Consider the following 17648-nt stretch of genomic DNA (forward strand, 5'->3'; position numbering starts at 1 on the left):
TCCCACTAAAATCAGGGATGAGACAAGGCTGCTCACTCTCTCCCTACCAATTCAGTATAGTAGTCAAAATCCTATCCAGAGCATTTAGACAATAAAAGGTCAAAGAATGCAAATTAGAAAGGAAGTAGTCAAAATATCACTATTTGCAGATGATATGATAGTGTTCATAAGTGACCCCCAAAATTCCACCAGAGAACCCCTAAATCTGATAAGCCTGATAAAGTGGCTAGATATGAAATTAACTCAAACAAGCCAGTAGTCTTCCTCTGCTCAAAGGGATAAACAGGCTGAGAAAGAAATTAGGGAAAAGACACCCGTCTTAATAGTCTCAAATAGTATAAAATACCTTGATGTGACTCTAACCAAGCAAGTGAAATAACTGTATGACAAGAACTACAAGTCTCTAAGGAAAGAAATTAAAGAAGTTCTCAGAAAATGGAAAGATATCCCAGGATCATGGATTGATAGGATTAATATAGTGAAAATGGCCATCATTCAGAAAGCAATCTACAGATTCAATGCAATACCCATCAAATTCCAACTCAATTCTTCACAGAGTTAGAAAGAGCAATTTGCAAATTTATTTGAAATAACAAAAGTCCCAGGATAGAAAAACTATTCTCAACTATAAAATAACTTCTGGAAGAATCACCATCCCTGACCTCAAGCTGTATTACAGAGCAATAGTGATAAACTATATGATATTGGTACAGAGACATGCAGGTAGATCAATGGAATAGAATGGAAGACCCAGAAATGAACCCACACACCTATGCTCACTTGATCTTTAACAAAGGATCTAAATCCATCCAATGAAAAAAGACAATATTTTTCAACAAATGGTGCTAATTCAACTGGCAGTCAGTGTGTAGAAGAATGCAAATCTATCCATTCCTATCACCTTGTACAAAACTCAAGTCCAAGTTGTTCATGACATAAACATAAAATCAGATACACTGAAACTAATATAAGAGAAAAATGGGGAAGAGCCTCAAATATTTGGGCACAGGGGACATTTTCCTGAGCAGAACATCAATGGATTATGCTATGAGATCAATAATTGACTTCTTTTTCTGTCTGTGATTACTTCCCATTGCCCTATTGCTTGAACTAATACTGTGGGCACTATCCTGAAAAGGACTGGTGAGAGTAAACAGACTTAACTCTTTTCTATGTTTCAGTGGCTTGTTTTTCTTTTGTTGTTTTTTGTTTGTTTGTTTTTTGCTTTTCTTTCCAATTAGGATAATATTGTCAGTCAGTTTCTCATATATAATCTTTATTATGCTGATGTTTGGTCTGTCCATTTCTACTCTCCTTGTGATTTTAACCATGAAACATGCTAGATTTTGTCAAATGCCTTTTCTATAAAAATTTGTATGATTTAATATATTTATTTCTTTTATTGTATTTTTCTTTATTTAGATTTCAAATATTATCCCATTTCCAAATTTTCTCTTCAGAAACCTCCTATTCCACCCTTCCTCCCCTTGCTTTTATGAGGATGCTCTTCCACCTACCCACCAACTCCCTCCTGCCTCCCTGCCCTGGTATTCCCCTACACTGGGGCATAGAACTTTCATAGGACCAACGGCCTCTTCTCCCATTGATGTCAACAAGGCCAATCTCTGCTGCATATGAGGTTGGAGCCATGGGTCATTCCATGTGTACTTTTTGGTTGGTGGTTTAGTCCCTGTGAGCTCTAGGGAGTCTGGTTGGTTGATGTTCTTTCTATGGGATTGTAAACACCTTCATCTACTTTAGTCCTTCCCCTACCTCATGCACTGGGGTTCCAGGTGGTCAGTCCAATGGTTGGCTGTGAGCATCCATGTCCCCGCCAGCGGGGACCCAGTTATTCAGGGTCCCAAAGAGGCTTTCTACCTGTGGACCAAAATGGGGGTGAAGAGAAGAAGGAGACCAAGCAAGATTCTGTTGTCAAGGTCTCGTTTATTGGGATGAACGTTATAGCTCTTAAGGCTTTCAGGGAGGGGGAGTGACCTTTGTGAAATATGAAGGAGGGGGAGATGAGGGTATAGGCAATGATAGCTGGAGGCAAAGAAGTCAGGCGATGAGGTCAGGTGGTGGAGACACTGGGTGTTGACTGAGGAGATAACTGGTATCTGCTAAGGGAGCTGAGGCATCCCTTGAATGTTATCTTCCTGTGCCGTAGATTCATGGGAGAGGCTTTGTCCAACAATCTTAAGACTTATGGCAGTCATCTTAGGGGTGAGTCTCTGTGGCCAAATAGCCCAGAGTCACTTTGAACCATGCAGTCAAAAAGCGACTAGGCCCAAATCCAATATGGCTCCGTGCACATCCACCTTTGTATTTGTCAGGCTCTGGCAGATCTTCTCAGGTGACACCTATATCAGGGTCCTGTTAGCATGTACTTCTTGGCATCCATAATAGTGTCTGTGTTTGGTATCTGTATATGGGATGGATCCACCAGGTGGGGCAGTGTCTGGATGGTCTTTCTTCAGTTTCTGCTCCACACTTCATTTCCATATTTCCTCCTGTGAATATTTTCCCCCTTCTCAGAAGGGCTGAAACATCCTATATGATACCCTGTCTGAACCATTGGAATAAAGCCAACTTTACTATGATTAGTGAACTTTTGATACATGCATGCACTTTGTTTGCTAGAAAGTTTTGAGTTTGTTTCAATATATATTTATTAGTGCTTGTTCTCCAGGTCTTTGTTTGTTTATTTTTTGGGGTTTTATTTTTTTTTCGGTTGTTGTTATTTTTAATGTCTTTATCTTTAATTGTTTGGCAAGGTCTTATTTCTGGAGAGTTTACCAAGTAATTCAAGAAGAACAAAGATGTGCATCTGGACTTAGGTCTGAATGTATAGAGATGGTTCCCTTGTGCTTGGTTTTAGGATTCAACAAGCAAAGCTAGTGTAGGAGTTTTCTGACTAGAGCTAGGTCTAGGAGTGTGGGCAAGATATTTAATAGGGAATTTTCTGTGTTGTTGCAAATGGTGATTTAAAAAAATCATATGATATATGCTCTCTTTATTGTGTGATGACAGTTGGGTCATACTAAAGTTCTATTCTTTATTTTTTAGGGAAAATTCTACATATAGTGGCTAAATTTATCTGTATTTGTATAAGAAGTTATAATTCTATGTCACACTCTTGCCATATTTTTATTATATTTTGTAGTATGTGTTATATTTATTACTGTTGAGGTTTGGTCCTTTGCTAGGTATTATAATGCTATGTACTATCCTCCAAGACCTAGTTGATCCCAGGGACAAGGCCCACATAGACCCAAGTGATTCTATGTAACCTCGCCCTCCATGTTTTCCTGAATTAGTGACTAAAGATGCCTACAGCCTGTAGCAGGGCAGAAGATGATAGGCAGAGTCTCTGGTTCCTAGGCTTAATGTCCAAGGCAGGAGACCACAAGGGACAAAAGGCTTCTCATAAATATAAAAGTTGTATGCTGTTTATCAGGGAACTGAATGATTAAAGGTGGAGAAGAAACACCTAATTTGACATTAAATATTTAATACAACAATTAGATCTTGAGTGAGACAGAAACGATTTGAAGGTTTGATTTGTATTTTCTTCTATCTCCAGGTGGTGAATAGGTTACTGCATAATAATAAAATTTTAGTTTATTTTAAAAATATTTCCACTGTGTACATATATATTTCATTTCTTTAACATTCATGTGTTGAAAAGCATTAGGTTAAACCCATATCCTCTTATAATTAATATTCATGGGCATTCAAGTATCACTGATTCACAGTTCATAATTACTTTTATATAAAATTTATTTTATGTATATGAGTGCACTATAGCTCTCATCCAACATACCAGAAAAAGGCATTGGATCTAATTATAGATGGTTGTAAGCCACCACTTTGGTTGCAAACAATTGAACTCAGTACCACTAGAAGAGCAGTCAGTGTTCCTAACTGCTTAGCCATTTGTCTAGCCTGTAACTAATTTTTTATTTATTAATATGTTATGTCACTGAGTAAGATTCAGAACTATTTAAAAATATTTTTAGCAATAAAGACCATGTAGTCCCCTGTAAAACTTATAGGCACAAGGCATATTTTCTCGGGACACATTAGCTACTATCTGTGTGACTACAGTGACTCAAGCCCATCAAGTGAAACCTCTTTGGCACATTTTCATGGAATCCTCCTTGAAATGTCATTGCAGTTCTGGATTTAAATATTGTACAGATCCTCCTTCTAGGAAATCAATCCTAGAGGCAAGTGAAATAACAGCATACAGTGGACCAGTTACAGGGGATCTCCCTTCACAAATCCATTGAGTCAAAGAAACAAATTATTAACAGTGCACTTTTATACATAAAAGATATACAGAGTTCTTACATTTATTATTATTTTGAAATATACATATGAAAATTTACATAATGCTTACATTGAAGTTTGGAGATTTGCAGTTTGAGTAGTTTGGAGATAATTCATGTACAATGGATAGTATAGCTAAATAATAAGTCGTTTTAAAAAGTGGGCATGAGCACTTTTCAAGTTATTAAGTTCATGGTGAACCTCATATCAATCAGTTTTGCATGCAAGAGAAAAACTGAATTCAAGCAAAGAGCTGCATTACAGTAAGCATTTTTAAAATGAAAATCTGAAACAAAGTTAAATATAGGCCCATAAATCTTATTTTTTTTTCCTTTTTCTTCCCCATTTTTATCTCTGGTAGTTTGGGTGCTCAGATCTTTAAGAATAATTCAAATGGTGTTTTATTTTTTTTTATGAAGAGGTTTTTATTTTGTGCTGGGGAATGATTCCTAGTTTCCATAGTTGACAGACTGTAAAAATATGTGGATCATTGCTGTGTTAGTGATGTTCTTTGGATATGATCTGAGAAATTTTGAAACATCAATAGCTTTTAAGTCACCCACTAAGCTAAAATTTCAACGTCTAAAGAAGAATCTTGAATTAAAAATTTATTTGGCAGTCTTGTTTTGCCTCAATTTCTGAAATATTGGTGATTTTCCTATGGTATTCAATAGAGACTAGTCATCTAGGCAATTGTACTTCTTCATAAACACTCTTAAATTTAAGCAAGTCTGTCTTCTCATTCAGTAAATAGTGAAGCATCTTTAAGTAGCATTATAGATAATTGCTCATTCATGTAATTGGGTAGTATATATTAAAGTTCTTGTAGACCAACATTGAGTTTGAACTTAAATTATAACTTTCCTTTAGTTGAAAAAGAAAAAGAAAAAAGGAAATTTGGAAAAAAGTATCCCAAAGTTGTTGTTTCTATTTTTTAAAAAAAGGGAGAAAATGTTTGCTAAAGATTTGTCTTTGATGTATAAAGAGGAGTGACATTTACGTAAGTAAGAAAATGTTCATTTATTCCTTACTAGATTGTTGGTTACTAATAAACTAAATTATAGGGGAAACTGTTCAGTACTATGTTATATTAGTAGCGAATAGGTATTTATGTGGCTAAATTACTCTTTATTTTATTATGCCATCTGAAACAACTATAATATAATCTATAGTTCATTGTCTTGTGGTCAATAAATAGCAAACATGGACACACATAAGTATACCCCAGAAATGAGCATGATGTGTGTGTGTGTGTGTGTGTGTGTGTGTGTGTGTGTGTTAAAAACCATATACTGAATGTACAGCATAGACCAAAGGATATAACACCTTTAGCAAACTACAACTGCCTCCAAGAAAACCTTGATATAGTCTGATGTATGCACAAAACCAAAATAAGCGTGTAAACCACTGATTTATTAAGTAACACTTCATTAAGCTCTATAAAGTGAAGTTACAAATTCTGAAAATTCTCACATAAAAATTTGGAAGCATACTATGATGCAAACCCTTTACCACCCTGTGAGTTTCTTTATTACACAAAAGCAGACATCCACTGATGATGTGCTACTGACTTAGGAAAGTTTTCATTATTTGCATTTAACTATCTCATAGTAAGTTCAGAAAATTTGCAACATTCAAAATCAGATGGAAAATCATCTGAATGATACGTTACCCTTCATATAAAGGCATTACATTATGGAAAGCTCAACTGTAATGAAGTGGAACCAAGATGCTTTCCAGACAAGGTCCTTGGAAGCAAGGATTTAGAAAGTCATGGATCACTGGTGACCTGACCATATTTTTCACTCAAGAATGAGTAAATAAAGTCAATAGTAGTTTGTAAGAAGTAGAATCAACTTGCAAGATTGAAATGGAGTCTTGATATTAAATAGAAAGTGTGGTTCTCTAAGTACACTTTCTATTACTCTCCATGCATGCATGGTTTCTACTCTTTCTTCAGGATACTAAATTTACTTCATTTATAAATGGAAATGAAAACATTTATTATGAAACTAAAAACATTTATCATAGAATTCACATCATTTTCCTTGTTCATTCTTTGACTCTTAGCTGTTTTATTCAATACATTAAACAAGAGTAAAATATTAAAATTATAAGGTGATACCATATTGATCTAGGTGTAAAAACAATAATACACATATACTCACACATATGTGTTTGTATGAAATTTCTAAAAATATTGCTGGCATGTATTTAATATAATGTCTAATGTTTCATGTACGAGTGTACGGACTGTAGAATATGTAAGTTTCCATAGGAAGGTATATATCCATATATATGGAACAAAAAGATAAACCATTTCTACATAAGTAATTTATATAATGCTTGATTATAAGTACATTTTAGTGGTTTTATTTATAAAATTAGAAATAGAATTTGTCCTGATTAAGGCAGGAAGAGTGTGATGGTTTGTATATGCTTGGCCCAGGGAGTGGCCCTATTATGGGGTATGGCTTTGTTGGAGTAGATGTGGCACTGTGGGTGTGGGCTTAAGTTCTTCACCTTATCTGCCTGAAAATTTCACTAGCAGCCTTCAGATGAAGATGTAGAACTCTCAGCTTTGCCTACACCATGCCTGTCTAGATGCTGTCATGCTCCAACCTTGATGATAATGGAGTGAACTTCTGAACCCATAAGCTAGCCCCGATTAACTATTGTCCTTTATAAGACTTGTCTTGGTCATGGTGTCTGTTCATAGCAGTGAAACTCTAAGACAAATAGTGTTCTCCAAAATGTGTAGTGTTTTGCATGTAAAGGTGGCAGTGTAATTGAGAGTATATATGTGAGTGTATATGAGGGGAGTTAATCTTACATCACATGTCTATAATGGGGTTTATTCACACATATCATATTTAGAGGAATGAGTATATTTAGAGGAATTTAGGGTAATACTGCATCCCTAGTCCTTATATCTCTTTTTCCTTCTGCTGCTCCCATCTATGAAATGAACAAATTCTCTAAACCATGTTTTCTTTTCTTTTCTTCTGCCATGGTATCTCTGTCTTGCCACAGATTTACAACTAACTTAGAACTTAAAATTCAGTCCCTTAATTTATCAACTTTCAGTGTTATAAGCAAACCCAATTCAACAATTGTCTCTATCATATATAGAGAGTCTCAAAATATATTAAGAATTCAAATGCATCAATTTTCTTACATTTTATATAGTGGTTTTCTTGAAATTACATCCTGTATACATCTTATACAGGTCCCAATATTGCTTAATAAAATCACAAATCGGTGGACCACCGAGGAGTGCAGACATCCCAAAGCTACAGGACAGACTGCTACCTCTGCAAACCTCTGCCCACATCCCTGGTCCAAGGGGAAACTGCACAGTGCCTCTGGACAGAGGGATATAGGAACAGACAGCTGCCAGTACACGCAGTTCTGTTCTGTGCCCAGGACCGAACTGATCCGGCCAAACAACTCTCTGCACCCAAATCCCGTGGGGGAGAGAGCTGGAACCTTAGAAGTGTGGATGCTTTTGAGAAGTCAGGGGAGAATACCCTCTGCCCACAGTCCAGACCCAAGAGGCAATCGCATAGTGCCAACTGTGCCCGCTGGGTGCAAGGACCTACATGAGCATTCAGGGGCAGGACCCTTTGATACTTGCCCGCACCTAGAACTGGAAGACAGTCTCCAGCAGTGCCACCACAGCTGAGAGCAGAGCACCTGTACACAGGAAAAGTTGAAAGAAAACAGGAAAATATTCTACAGGAGTGCTGACACAGAGGCCTACAGCAGGGCCAAGTCACTCCCAAAACACCAAGACAAGCAAACACCAGAGACAACCCAATGGCTAGAGGCAAGCGGAGGAACCTAATCAACACAAACCAAGACTACTTGGCATCATCAGAGACCAGTTCTCGCACCAAAGAAAATACTGGATATCCAAACACACCAGAAAAGCAAGATTTATATTTAAATCACATTTTTTGATAATGATGGAGGACTTTAAAAAAGACATAAAGAACTCCCTTAGAGAAATGCAGGAAAGCAAAAGTAAACAAGTAGAAGCCCTTAGAGAAGAAACACAAAAATCACTGAAAGAATTACAGGAAAACACAACCAAACAGGTGAAGGAATTGAAAATGGAAATAGAAACAATAAAGAAAGCACAAAGAGAGACAACCCTGGATATAGAAAACCAAAGGAAGAGATAAGGAGCCATAGACACAAGCATCACCAACAGTATAAAAAGATTGAAGAGAGACTCTCAGGGGCAGAAGATACCATAGAAATCATCAACACAGATGTCAAGGACAATGTAAAATGCCAAAAGCTCCTATCCCAAAACATACAGGAAATCCAGGAGAAACCGTGAAGATCAAACCGAAGGATAATAGGTATGAAGACTCCCAGCTTAAGGGGCCAGTAAATATATTCAACAAATTTATAGAAGAAAACTTCCCTAATGTAAGAAAGAAATGCCCATAAACATACAAGAAGCCTACAGAACTCCAAATAAATTGGACCAAAAGAGAAATTCCTCACGTCACATAATAGTTAAAATGGCAAATGCACACACACACATACAAAAGAATATTAAAGGAGTAAGGGGAAAAGGTCAAGTGACATAAAAAGGCAGACCTATAAGAATTACACCAGACTTCTTGCCAGAGACTATGAAAGCCAGAAGACCCTGAACAGAAGTCATACAGACCCTAAGAGAAAAATGCCAGCCCAAGTTACTGTATCCAGCAAAACTTTCAATTAACATAGATGGAGAAACCAAGTCATTCCATGACAAAACCAAATGTACACAATATCTTTGCACAAATCAAGCCTTTCGAAGGATAATAGATGGAAAACTCCAACACAAGGAGAAAAACTATACCATACAGAAAGCAAGAATATAATTTCCTTGCAATGAAACAAAAAGAGAGACAAACACAATTCTACCTCTAACAATGAAAATAACAAGAAGCAACAATTATTATTACCTAATGTCTCTCAACATCAATGGACTCAATTGCCCCCAAAAAGAAATAGACTAACAGACTGGATACGTAAGGAGGACCCAGCATTTTGCTGCGTGCAGAAAACGTACCTCAGAAACAAAGAAGACACTACCTCAGAATAAATGGCTGGAGAACAATTTTGCAAGCAAATGGCCCAAAGAAAAATTCTTGAGTTGCCCTTCTAATATCCAATAAAATTGACTTTCAAACAAGAGTCATTAAAAAAGATAAGGAAGGACACTTTATATTCATCAAAGGAAAACTCCACCAAGATGAACTCTCAATCCTAAATATATATGCTCCAAATGCAAGGCCACCTACATTCATAAAAGAAACCTTACTAAAGCTCGAAGCACATATTGCGCCTCACAGGATAATAGTAGGAGATTTCAATACCTCACTCTCATCAATGGACATATCATGGAAACTGAAATTAAACAGAGACGTAGAAAACTAACAGAAGTTATGAACCAATTGGATTTAACAGATATTTATAAAACATTCCATCCTAAAACAAAAGGATAAAACTTCTTCTCAGCACCTCATGGAACTTTCTCCAAAATTGACCATATAATCAGTTACAGAACAGACCTAAACAGATACAGGAAGGTAGAAATAATCCCATGCATGATATCAGATCACCACACACTAAAGCTGGTCTTCAATAACAACAATAATGACAGAAATGCCACATATATATGGAAGTTAAACAATGCTCTATCAATTACAACTTGGTCAAGAAAGAAATTAAAGACTTCTTAGAATTTAATGAAAATGAAGATACAACATTCCCAAACTTATGGGACACAATGAAAGCAATATAAAGAGGAAAACTCATAGATCTGAATGCCTGCAAAAAGAAACAGGAGAGAGCATATGTCAGCAGCTTGACAGCACACCTGAAAGCTCTAGAACAAAAAGAAATGAATAAACCCACGAGGAGTAGAAGGCAGGAAATAATCAAACTCAGGTCTGAAATCAACGAAGTAGAAATTAAAAGGACTGTACAACGAATCAACAAAAGCAAGAGCTGGTTCTTTGAGAAAATCAACAAGATAGATAAACCTTTAACAAGACTAACAAGAGGTCACAGAGAGTGAATCTAAATTAAGAAAATCAGAAATGAAAAGGGAGACATAACAACAGAATTTGGAGAAATTGAAAAAATCATCAGATCCTACTACAAAAGCCTATATTCAATAAAACTGAAAAAAACTGGAGGAAATGGACAATTTTCTAGACAAATACCAGGTACCAAAGTTAAATCAGGAACAAATAACTCATCTAAACAACTCCATAACTCTTAAAGAAATAGAAGCAATAAAAAAAAAAGAAATAGAAGCAATAATTAAAAGTCTCCCAACCAAAAAGTGTCCAAGACCAGCTGGGTTCAGTACAGAATTCTATCAGACCTTCATAGAAGACCTCATACCAATACTGTCCAAACTAATCCACAAAACTGAAACAGACAGAGAACTATCAAATTCCTTCTATGAAGCCATAATTACTCTTATAATAAAACTAAACAAAGACCCAACAAAGAAAGTGAACTTCAGACCAATTTCCCTTATGAATATTGACGCAAAAATACTGAATAAAATTCTTGCAAAACCAATCCAAGAACTCATCAAAATGATCATCCATCATGATCAAGTAGGCTTCATCCCAGGGATGCAAGGATGGTTTAATAAATGAAATCCATCAATGTAATCCACTATATAAACAAACTCAAATATAAGAACCACATCATCATTTCATTAGATACTGAAAAAGCATTTGACAAAATTCAACACCCCTTATGATAAAAGTCCTGGAGAGATCAGGAATTCAAGGCCCATATCAAAACATAGTAAAAGCAATAAGGAGCAAACCAGTAGCTAACATTAAACTATATGGTGAGAAACTTGAAGCAATCCCACTACAATCAGGGACTAGACAAGGCTGCCCATTCTCTCTGTACTTATTCAACATAGTACTCAAAATGCAAGCCAGAGCAATCAGACAGCAAAAGGAGGTCAAAGGGATACAAATTGGAAGGGAAGAAATCAAAATATCACTACTTGCATATGATATGATAGCATACATAAATGATCCCAAAAGTTCCAACAGAGAACTACTTAACCTGATAAACAACTTCAGCAAAGTGTCGGGGTATAAAATTAGCTCAAACAAATCAGTAGCCTTCCTCTACTCAAAGGATAAACAGGCTGAAAAAGAAATTAGGGAAATGACACCCTTCACAATAGTCACAAATAAAATAAAATATCTTGGTGTGACTTTAACCAAGCAAGTGAAAGATCTGTATGACAACAACTTCAAGTCTCTGAAGAAAGAAATTGAGGAAGATCTCAGAAGGTGGAAAGACCTTAATTGGAAGGATTAATATAGTAAAGATGGCCATTTTGTCAAAACCAATGTACAGATTCAATGCAATCTCCATCAAAATTCCTACTCAATTCTTTATAGAGATAGAAAGCAATTTGCAAATTCATTTGGAATAACAAAAATCCCAGGATAGCAAAAACTATACTCAACAATAAAAGAACTTCTGGGGGAATCACCATCTCCGACTTCAAGCAGTATTACAAAGCAATAGTCATAAAAACTGTATGGTATTGGTACAGAGACAGGCAGAAGATCAGTAGAACAGAATTGAAGATACAGAAATGAACCGACAAACCTATAGCCACTTGATCTTTGACAAAGGAGCTAAAACCATCCAATGGAAAAAAGATAGCATTTTCAACAAATGGTGCTAGTTCAACTGAAGGTCAGCATGTAGAAGAATGCAAATTGAACCATTCTTATCACCATGTATAAAGTTTAAGTCCAAGTGGATGAAAGACCTCCACATCAAACCAGATACACTCAAGCTAATAGAAGAAAAAGCGGGGAAGAGTCTAAAACACATGGGCCCTGGGGAAATTTTCCTGAACAAATCACCAAAGGCTTATGCTCTAAGATCAAGAATAGACAAATGGATGCTCTAAGATCAAGAATTGACAAATGGGACCTCATAAAACTGCAAAGCTTTTGTAAAGTAAAAGACACTGTTGTTAGGACATAAATGGCAACCAACAGATTGGGAAAAGATCTTTTCCAATCCCACATCTGATAGAGGGCTAATATCCAAAATATACAAAGAACTCAAGAAGTTAGATTCCACAGAGCCAAATCACCCTATTAAAAAATGGGTACAGAGCTAACCAAAACATTCTCAGCTGAGGATTATCAAATGGCCAAAAAGCACTTAAAGAAATGTTGAACATCCTTAGTCATCAGGGAAATGAAAATCAAAACAACCCTGAGATTTCACCTCACACCAGTCAGAATGGCTAAGATAAAAAGCACTCCTCCATTGTTGGTGAGATTTCAAACTGGTACAACCACTCTGGAAATCAGAGGTTCCTCAGAAAATTGGACATTGAACTACCTGAGGACCCAGCTATACCTCTCTTGGGCATATAATCAAAAGATGCCCCAACATATAACGAAGACACATGCTCCATTATGTTCATAGCAGCCTTATTTATAATAGCCAGAAGCTGGAAAGAACCCAGATGCCCTTCAACAGAGGAATGAATTCAAAAAATGTGGTACTTCTACACAATGGTGTACTACTCAGCTATCAAAAACAATGATTTCATGAAATTCATAGGCAAATGAATGAACTAGAAAATATCATCCTGAGTGAGGTTACTCAATCACAGGAAAACACACTTGGTATGTACTCATTGATAAGTGGATATTAGCCAAAAAGCTCAAATTACCCAAGATGCAATCTACAGACCACACGAAGGTCAAGAAGAAAGATGACCAAAATGCAGATGCTCCCACTCCTTCTTAAAAGGGGGAAATTATTCATAGGAGGGGATATGGAAGCAAAGTTTAGAGCAGCGACTCAAGGAATAGCCATTCAGACCTGACACACATGTGGTCCATACATATACAGCCACCAAAACTAGACAAGATTGATGAAGCTAAAAAATGCAAGGGGTAAGGGACTGGATATAGATCTCTCCTTAGAGATAAATCCAGAGCATGTTCAATACAGAGGTCAATGCTAGCAGCGAACCACTGGGCTGAGAATAGGACCCCCTTGTGGGGAGGGGAATTAGAGGAAGTATTGAAAGAGTTGAAGGAGCTTACAATGCCATAGAAACAACAATGTCAATCAACCAGAGCTTCCAGGGATTAGGCCACTACTGAAAGATTATACATCGACTGACCCATGGTTCCAACTGCATTTGTAGCAGAGACTAGCCTTGTTTGGGGCACCAGTGGAAGGGACAGCCCTTGGTCTTGTCAAGGTTGGACCCCCAGTGCAGGGGAATAAGGCAGAGGGCAACAAGGGGGATGTATAGGGAGGGAATGGGGGCTTATGGACAGGGAACTGGGAAGGGGAATAACCTTTGAAATGTAAGTAAAGAAATATATAACAAAATATTAAAATGGTAAATGAATAAAATTACAAATCATTCACTATGGAGGATATTATACATAAAGTTGGATGTCTTTTTATCATTTGTTTTTTGCATTCCTGTGACCCAGTGTATAAGACAAGTAGGAAGGAAGGATTTATTTAGGCTCATGGCACAAAGGTTCAGTCCATTATGCCAGAAAGTCACTGAGAAAAGAACTTACTCTTACTTATTTGAGTAGATTAGAAGAGAAAAGAGAATGATAGCACCAAGTTGGTCTATTTCTCTATCTCCATTTTCTCTCTCTCTTTGCCTCTGTCTCTGTCTCTGTCTCTGTCTCTGTCGCTGTCTCTCTCTCTCTCTCTCTCTTTCACACACACACACACACACACACACACACACACACACACATTCACACATCTCTTGACCTTATGTGTCTTCTCTATTGCTCTCCATTTTCATTTTTGGGTCTCTCACTGATCTTGGTCCTCACCTGTTGGCTGGAGTGGCTAATGTATCTCTGGGGAAGCCACGTGGAGAAGCAAGCATGACGTTACAAGTGCATAATACAACAAAGAGCTGTTATCATGTGTTCTGGGCATCCAAATACAGTTTCTAACATCTGCTAAAAAAGAACTTTTTTTCACTGGGTCATCTCCTCAACCGCTTTTCTTTTTGTTTAGTCTTGGACCCTCTCCCATTCAGACCATGTTTCTTCCACTAGTGGTAGGTTCTCTTTCAGTTAATCCTCTGTAGAAATGTCCTCACAGAAACAGTCAAATCCAGACACACACTGTTTTTAGGATATTTCATTATTCAATTAAGTTGATGAAAAATTAATCATTATACTAAATACACTACCAATGAAAAAATCATAGAAAAACTTACTGTAACTGCAGCTCAAGCCCACATCTGTGTGCATACCCTGAGCAAAAAGTGTATATTCAGTGGAGAGTAAATAAAATACTAATATTGACTCTTACCACCTGAAAAGAGATGGAAAGATACTTACATAGAAAATAGAAATATGTAAATTTATGGTAATTTAAAGCTAGATTACCTATAGTTTTAGGCTAATGCTTCCTTTTTCTTTAAAATTTTTGAGTAAACTTGGTGTGAGACCAAATAAAGTAAAACGTGTAATATACAGAAGGCAGGATCTCTGTACTTCACTTTTCCAATTTGTTTTATTTGAATGGAGTTCTTTGAATCTGAGATCTAGTTGTTGTAATTTGGGTAAAGAGTCTGACTACCAATTTATTATAATTCCTTCCTCTTAACACACTGTAATGATACATGGAAGGGATGGAACCATATTCTTATTTAGTGCTGAATTATCTATTTCACATAATAAATCAAATGTGGAAATGAGGAAAGGGTGTTCTCCATACTTTTCCTCAAATGACTCAGATGTGGTGCCCAGGTATTGGCTGAAAATTCTGATTTCTTGTCAATTACTTAAATTTTAGCCACCATTTTATAGATTAAACTTAGCTCCTCCTATACCCTTTAGAAATTTTATCATATCATACCATGCTTCCTATTTATATGATGGCAACCTCGAAATCATTTACTGTAATTTGCATGATTATCCTATTCATTCTGATAATATGACATCAAATTAGGAGATTGTGCATTTAGGGAGATGGAAACTGAGGCATAGTAATTTTAGTGAATTTCTTAAAATCACACTGTCTCCCGTCTCTGTCAGTTTTGCATTTAGGAGGATTTGCCTTCACATACACTTTCAGCAGTAGTAGGTCACCATAATCAAAAGTTTCCATAGAGATTGCCCAAACTTTTGTGTTGTGCAGCTCATTATCTGAGAAAGACTATTTTATTTTATTTTATTTCACTGCCATTGCTTGTACATTGGCTGGTAAAAAAATCTCAGCATAAGGATAAAGAAAATAGGTGGCTCAACAGCCTCTGTAGCATGAACAGAGGGAATATGTCCCTATTATCAATATACCAAATCATGAAGGGAGACCCCAACATAAAATAACTAGTTCAATTCTTTTTTTTAATATTTTTTTAAATTAACTTGAGTATTTCTTATATAGATTTCGAGTGTTATTCCCTTTCCCGGTTTCCGGGCAAACATCCCCCTCCCCCCTCCCCTTCCTTATGGGTGTTCCCCTCCCAACCCTCCCCCCATTGCCGCCCTCCCCCCAACAGTCTAGTTCACTGGGGGTTCAGTCTTAGCAGGACCCAGGGCTTCCCCTTCCACTGGTGCTCTTACTAGGATATTAATTGCTATCTATGAGGTCAGAGTCCAGGGTCAGTCCATGTATAGTCTTTAGGTAGTGGCTTAGTCCCTGGAAGCTCTGGTTGCTTGGCATTGTTGTACATATGGGGTCTCGAGCCCCTTCAAGCTCTTCTAGTTCTTTCTCTGATTCCTTCAACGGGGGTCCTATTCTGCTGGCATTCGCCTCTGTATTTGCTGTATTCTGGCTGTGTCTCTCAGGAGCTATCTACATCCGGCTCCTGTAGGTCTGCACTTCTTGCTTCATCCATATTGTCTAATTGGGTGGCGGTATATGTATGGGCCACATGTGGGGCAGGCTCTGAATGGGTGTTCCTTCAGTCTCTGTTTTAATCTTTGCCTCTCTCTTCCCTGGCAAGGGTATTCTTGTTCCCCTTTTAAAGAAGGAGTGAAGCATTCACATTTTGATCATCCGTCTTGAGTTTCATTTGTTCTAGGCATCTAGGGTAATTCAAGCATTTGGGCTAATAGCCACTTATCAGTGAGTGAATATCTTGTATGTCTTTCTGTGATTGGGTTAGCTCACTCAGGATGATATTTTCCAGTTCCAACCATTTGCCTACGAATTTCATAAAGCCGTTGTTTTTGATAGCTGAGTAATATTCCATTGTGTAGATGTACCACATTTTCTATATCCATTCCTCTGTTGAAGGGCATCTGGGTTCTTTCCAGCTTCTGGCTATTATAAATAAGGCTGCGATGAACATAGTGGAGCATGTGTCTTTTTTATATGTTGGGGCATCTTTAGGGTATATGCCCAAGAGAGGTATAGCTGGATCCTCAGGCAGTTCAATGTCCAATTTTCTGAGGAACCTCCAGACTGATTTCCAGAATGGTTGTACCAGTCTGCAATCCCACCAACAATGGAGGAGTGTTCCTCTTTCTCCGCATCCTCGCCAGCATCTGCTGTCACCTGAGTTTTTGATCTTAGCCATTCTCACTGGTGTGAGGTGAAATCTCAGGGTTGTTTTGATTTGCATTTCCCTTATGACTAAAGATGTTGAACATTTCTTTAGGTGTTTCTCAGCCATTCGGCATTCCTCAGCTGTGAATTCTTTGTTTAGCTCTGAACCCCATTGTTTAATGGGTTTATTTGTCTCCCTGCGGTCTAACTTCTTGAGTTCTTTGTATATTTTGGATATAAGGCCTCTATCTGTTGTAGGATTGGTAAAGATCTTTTCCCAATCTCTTGGTTGCTGATTTGTCCTAACCGCAGTGTCCTTTGCCTTACAGAAGCTTTGCAGTTTTATGGGATCCCATTTGTTGATTCTTGATATTAGAGCATAAGCCATTGGTGTTTTGTTCAGAAAAGTTTTTCCAGTGCCCATGTGTTCCAGATGCTTCGCTAGTTTTTCTTCTATTAGTTTGAGTGTGTCTGGTTTGATGTGGAGGTCCTTGATCCACTTGGACTTAATCTTTGTACAGGGTGATAAGCATGGATCAATCTGGATTCTTCTACATGTTGACCTCCAGTTGAACCAGCACCATTTGCTGAAAATGCTATCTTTTTTCTATTGGATGGTTTTGGCTCCTTTGTCAAAAATCAAGTGACCATAGGTGTATGGGTTCATTTCTGGGTCTTCAATTCTATTCCATTGGTCTATCTGTCTGTCTCTGTACCAATACCATGCAGTTTTTATCACT

The 17648-nt window shown here is 37.2% G+C and overlaps 1 long non-coding RNA gene across 1 annotated transcript in view; it reads left to right on the top strand.

The window, feature by feature from the left end:
- The first annotated feature begins 1591 nt into the window (after nucleotides 1-1591).
- Nucleotides 1592-17648, top strand: part of LOC148001359 (uncharacterized) — a 41417-nt gene continuing 25360 nt past the window's right edge. Inside the window, exons 1-2 of the long non-coding RNA XR_015637449.1 lie at nucleotides 1592-1639; nucleotides 5277-5332. This is a non-coding gene — a long non-coding RNA (uncharacterized LOC148001359). The remainder of the gene's footprint in view (nucleotides 1640-5276; nucleotides 5333-17648) is intronic.

The sequence above is a fragment of the Rattus norvegicus genome, chromosome 14, assembly GCF_021556685.1.
Source record: "Rattus norvegicus strain SHRSP/BbbUtx chromosome 14, alternate assembly SHRSP_T2T, whole genome shotgun sequence".
Taxonomy (NCBI): Eukaryota; Metazoa; Chordata; class Mammalia; order Rodentia; family Muridae; genus Rattus; species Rattus norvegicus.